Source organism: Biomphalaria glabrata, chromosome 2, assembly GCF_947242115.1.
Source record: "Biomphalaria glabrata chromosome 2, xgBioGlab47.1, whole genome shotgun sequence".
NCBI lineage: Eukaryota > Metazoa > Mollusca > Gastropoda > Planorbidae > Biomphalaria > Biomphalaria glabrata.
In genome coordinates this window covers 4,134,363-4,140,362 of record NC_074712.1, presented here as the reverse complement: position 1 = coordinate 4,140,362, position 6,000 = coordinate 4,134,363, and the positions used below count along the sequence as shown (strand labels likewise).

At 40.6% G+C, this 6,000-nt stretch overlaps 1 protein-coding gene across 1 annotated transcript in view; it reads right to left on the bottom strand.

Moving 5' to 3' along the window:
* Positions 1-416: 416 nt before the first annotated feature.
* Positions 417-6,000, bottom strand: part of LOC106060744 (intraflagellar transport protein 27 homolog) — a 125,865-nt gene continuing 120,281 nt past the window's right edge. The window contains exon 8 of the mRNA XM_056018802.1: positions 417-426. The gene's annotated coding sequence lies outside the window, so the exon portion shown is untranslated. The remainder of the gene's footprint in view (positions 427-6,000) is intronic.

Sequence of the window (6,000 nt, the reverse complement as noted above, 5' to 3'; positions counted from 1 at the left end):
TTTAATATTTTAAACAGTTGTACAAGAGAAGAGAAAAAAAAAAGGTACTTAAAGAGATACCTGGAGATTTGTTACAAAGACCGCGGGAATGTATCCCCATGACATCAAAAGGAAAGCTACTGCACAGGACAGACGTAGACGGCGAAAGGAAAATCTAAATCTACCATGATCGTGCCAGCGCTAGTGTGGCAAAATATGTAGGTCGCAAGTGGGGATGAGTAGCCACGGGAAATATTGTATACTTCAATAATCTTCGGACTCGATAACACGGTTTTTTTAATTATTTTTATTAAATTATTCTATGGTTCTGTCTGCATTGGATGTAGCAAAGTATACGCAAGTCATAACTATATCTATATCTGTGTATCTGGTTGAACCGTCAATAGCCTTACCTTTGTCAACTTTCCATCTACCAGAGCAGCAATTTAGGATTCAGCCCATTGTCCACCAAGATATCTATTTTCACTTTCACTACATACATATCAAAGTATCCATCCGTTAAGACTATTATCAATATCAGATTACTTTAGTCATACAGTTCTATGTCTTTGAAAAGAAGATGCCTATAGTCTTGGAATGTCTAGCAGCCATGTGCCATTCACTCTGCAAACTCTGCTTGCCATCGAAGCTGAGACAATCATCATCATCATCAAACTCCATTAGAGTGAGGGCTTGAGATGCTTAAATCCTCTCTTGCAAAAGCCCTGGACAGAAACCCTGCTGTCTTGCGTGTTCCTCTAGTTCGGAAGTTAGTCGATTTTGAAGTAACGTCTGTATCATGTAAGATAAGAGGATAAGAAGAAGATCGAATTTCTTTCAATGACAGGCCTGTCTATTCTTTTATGTTGTAGTCTCATCATCATCATCATCATCAAACTCCATTAGAGTGAGGGCTTGAGAGGCTCAAATCCTCTCTTGCAAAAGCCCTGGACAGAAACCCTGCTGTCTTGCGTAGTGCATGAATGTCGCCATACAGGTCGAGAATTTTGGGTTTCCCAGACCTGTCGAGACGGAGATCAGCAAGTCTGGGGCAGTCAAACAGAATATGAGGCACGGTTTCCTCTTCTTCCCCGCAGCGGGGGCATCGTGAATCAAAATTTGGCCATAGCCGCGAGAAATATGAGCCAACAGGACAATGGTCTGTCCTGCACTGTGCTATAATAGCTTGCTCAGGCCTGGACAGCCTCCACCACGGGGAAGTGCGGTCAGGGAGCCTCATGCGCTCCCAGACTCCAGGGGCTTTTGGGAATTGTCCCAGCTCTGAGACAATAGCTGTAACACTTTTAGTAAAATCATTAAATTTAGAAAGCCTTCAGGATAGAAGACTCAAAAGTAAAGTAGCACTTATACATAAACACTGAACCATAATCTTCAAATAAAAAAACAAAACCTAATAAAATACCCATAAAGACACACAAAAAAAGGCACATTCCTTGTTTCAAATGCTAGGACAAATTCGTACAAATACCCCTTCTTCCCTAGTGGTATTAGAGCATGGGATGGGTCTAAGCTCTTCTGTGAACATGGGGATGAGAGTAAAAGATTTCAGCGCTGCCTTTAGCTGCTCAAACTCAAGTTAGGTAATGAGGCGCGGTGGCTGAGTGGTAAAGCGCTTGGCTTTCGAACCGGAGTATCCCGATCTGAAATCCTAGAAAGACTGAGATTTTTAATTACGGCATCTTTATGGCGATTCTGGGTCCACCCAGCTCTAAAAGGTACCTGACATTAGTGGGGAAAAGTAAAGGTCGTTGTGCTGGCCGCATGACACCCTCGTTAATCGAGGGCCACAGAGACATACAACCTTTACATCATCTGCTCCATAGATTGCAAGGTCTGAAAGGGAAACTTCAAGTTAGGTAGCCAAGCAATGAATGGCAACACATTTCACTACAAGGCAGGCTTTAAATGTCAAACACGAAGCCGTCACCATGTTGAAATCAATGCTAATCAAACTAAGTGAGAACTAATCAGTTCAAACCAACCCCATCAATTATTACAGCTCTTGCTTAGTTAATTCCGGCTGACCGGTTCATTGAATTACCCCTTGCGGTCAAACATCTAAGTAGAGAAATTGGCTTTTTACATTTACCATTTGTTTGTTTCAGTAAGCAGTAGGCCTATACTTTGTTTTGCTGCTTGCCCGGTCCAGTTTCATATAATAACGTTGTTCTTGAAATAGGTCTCCAGGGTATTCAGAAAACGTATTGGTTTACAATTCGGCGATTCTCAACCTTTTAGGCTCGGCGACCCCTTTTCACAATCCCCCACTCTGCCGCGACCCCCTCCCCTCCCCTCCCCCCCCCCCCCCCCGCACATACATACAGCAACAGAAGAATAGACAATAACAATCCATTTTTTCGATGGTCTTAGGCGACCCCTGGCAAATCGTCAATCGACCCCCAAGGGGGTCGCGACCCACAGGCTGGGAATCCCTGGTTTACATAGATACATAGATTACTCAAAGAACTAAGCAATGAGCTAGCACCAGTGTTCTAAATACTTTTTCAGGCATCTCTTAACCAGGGCAGAGTACAAAGGGACTGGAAAGAAGCTAATGTCACCCCCCCCCCCAATTTAAAAAAGAAGAAAAATTTGACCCAGGAAACTACAGACCAGTATCACTTACCAGCATCACATGTAAAATCATAGAACACATAATATGTGTGTGTGTGTATATAATATATAGGCCTATATAGTTCGTCCATCGTGGTTCGATGTTGACCACTTTGTCATCCAGGGGGGGCTAAGGGCTTTTCACTGGGGTTTTGTGCCTCCTCATGTGGCTAATAACGTCTGTATTATATAAGATAAGATACTTAGCGTCCATACGGATCAACCTATATTTAACCACAGCCCTAGACTGAACTGAACTCTAGACTGAACTGAACTCTAGACTGAACTGAACTCTAGACTGAACTGAACTCTAGACTGAACTGAACTCTAGACTGAACTGAACTCTAGACTGAACTGAACTCTAGACTGAACTGAACTCTAGACTGAACTGAACTCTAGACTGAACTGAACTCTAGACTGAACTGAACTCTAGACTGAACTGAACTCTAGACTGAACTGAACTCTAAACTGAACTGAACTCTAGACTGAACTGAACTCTAGACTGAACTGAACTCTAAACTGAACTGAACTCTAAACTGAACTGAACTCTAAACTGAACTGAACTCTAGACTAAACTGAACTCTGCTTAATGCTGGATATGAACGGACAGTTTAGAGGAGAAAGAAGTGACATTGAAAGTGAGAACAGAACGTTTTGGAGTCTAGTCTAGTTCTTTCCATCTTAAGATACGAAATGGACCATCGCCGATTTACAAGCCAGAAAGGTGATTTGTGGGGCCCGTGGGTTTGTCTAGTCAGAAAGGCGATTTGTGGGCCCGTGGGTTTGTCCAGTCAGCAAGGTGATTTGTGGGCCCGTGGGTTTGTCCAGTCAGCAAGGTGACTTGTGGGCCCGTGGGTTTGTCCAGTCAGCAAGGTGATTTGTGGGCCCGTGGGTTTGTCTAGTCAGAAAGGCGATTTGTGGGGCCCGTGGGTTTGTCTAGTCAGAAAGGCGATTTGTGGGGCCCGTGGGTTTGTCTAGTCAGAAAGGCGATTTGTGGGGCCCGTGGGTTTGTCTAGTCAGAAATGTGATTTGTGGGGCCCGTGGGTTTGTCTAGTCAGAAAGGCGATTTGTGGGGCCCGTGGGTTTGTCTAGTCAGAAAGGCGATTTGTGGGGCCCGTGGGTTTGTCTAGTCAGAAAAGAAAGGTGACTGAAAAGGGGAGGGTCGTACCTGCGAATGAAAGACATTCCTGGTAGTTAGAGAATGCAAGCGTTCTTAGGACTACCAGAAAGGAATGACAGGGATAGAGACGGCTCCAGTGTACCCTGTAGGCAAGAGTTAGAAGATGTGTGTTTGTATCACCTGTAAATAAACAACCATCCTCTTTGACCTTTAACCTTTCGTTGAGTTGCCAAAGTTTTCAACAATTTATAAAGAAGTGAAAGTGGAAGTTTAAAGTGCAACGGCAATTTTTAGATTTTGCAATTTTGTCCTCCAACAAATACACTTAAAGTTAAAGACTTATTTCTAACGTATCATGATAAAATCTATCATAAGCACAATTTTCTAGTATTTGTCGTTCTGTGTATTAGTGTAAGTTCTGTGCATTAGTGTAAGTTCTGTGTAATAGTGTAAGTTCTGTGCATTAGTGTAAGTTCTGTGCATTAGTGTAAGTTCTGTGCATTAGTGTAAGTACTGTGTATTAGTGTAAGTTCTGTGTATTAGTGTAAGTTCTGTGCATTAGTGTAAGTTCTGTGCATTAGTGTAAGTTCTGTGTATTAGTGTAAGTTCTGTGTATTAGTGTAAGTTCTGTGTATTAGTGTAAGTTCTGTGTATTAGTGTAAGTTCTGTGCATTAGTGTAAGTTCTGTGTATTAGTGTAATTTCTGTGTATTAGTGTAAGTTCTGTGCATTAGTGTAAGTTCTGTGCATTAGTGTAAGTTCTGTGCATTAGTGTAAGTTCTGTGTATTAGAGTAAGTTCTGTGTATTAGTGTAAGTTCTGTGCATTAGTGTAAGTTCTGTGCATTAGAGTAAGTTTTGTGCATTAGTGTAAGTTTTGTGCATTAGTGTAAGTTCTGTGCATTAGTGTAAGTTCTGTGCATTAGTGTAAGTTCTGTGCATTAGTGTAAGTTCTGTGCATTAGTGTAAGTTCTGTGCATTAGTGTAGGTTCTGTGCATTAGTGTAGGTTCTGTGCATTAGTGTAAGTTCTGTGCATTAGTGTAAGCTTTGTGCATTAGTTTAAGTTCTGTGTATTAGTGTAAGTTCTGTGTATTAGTGTAAGTTCTGTGCATTAGTGTAAGTACTGTGTATTAGTGTAAGTACTTCAGAATATTGGTTATAGAATGTGACGAGCGAGTGTTCTGTAAACATCGTACCATCTAGTCTATAAAAGGAAGGTATAACGTAAAGGCTTTCATAAGAAAAATGTAAACTTCTATTATCAGAAATAAGAAAAAAGGTCCATAATGGAAGCCTTGCCGCTGAATTTATTTCCTGGTCTAAAAATTATAAATAGCAGAAACAGTTGAAACTTCTTGATACACTACTTCCTGAACTTCAGAAGCAAACTTATTTAAACTTTTTTTCAGAGCGCCTCGGGATCTGTGATTTTCTAATTTGTATTTCCGGGCATAACGCTAACGTTGAACGAGCGTCTTCGTTGATCGACGCACAGTGGACAAGAGAGAGATGCATGACTAGAATGACCTAGAAACACGTGTAGGACGTATTCATCTTCTTTTTGAAGTAACGTCTGTATTTAAGATGACGTCCCACAGGCAAATTTGCGCATGCGCCAATGATAACTACTATGAAATTTCACTTCGTCTGTGAATAATGAAAATCTGTAAAATAGTTTTACTGTCTTTGATTTTTCAGTTTTTAAATGTGTCCTCGTTTGCAAGGATTTGTCCTAATATGTCGATGTGATGTGGGTGTTTGGTAACTTGTAAGAGCCATCAGAGAATGTGGACCATGTTCTCCAAAGCTGCTTTGCTCGAAAGCCCCCCCCCCCCTTCCAAAAAAAAAATATTGGCCCCGAAACATAATTGATCTATATGGAGAACTGCCTGCCTAGGAAACCATTGTGCAGTTCATCTCAGATATTGGATTAGTCATTTAAACTATACAACATGATAATAAGAACGCAGAAGAAGAAACATATCTATCTATTCTAGTTCTTACAAATGATTTCTTTTCTTGTCTTGTTTTATAAATTAAAAACGTTTAAATGAGAAGATATTTACGTTCTACGCGTCAATCTAATCATGCATAATAAACAGTGACTTAAGCTAAATCGTTTGTTTTCCTGACTGATTTAGGCAACCCGTTGATTTTTAATTCTTGTCCTTAAAAACTGAAAAAAAACAGCAGTGATACTAGTGTTTCATTTACATCTATATTATCTTTGTTTTAAGAGGTATTACTAAATTTGTACATATTACATTGC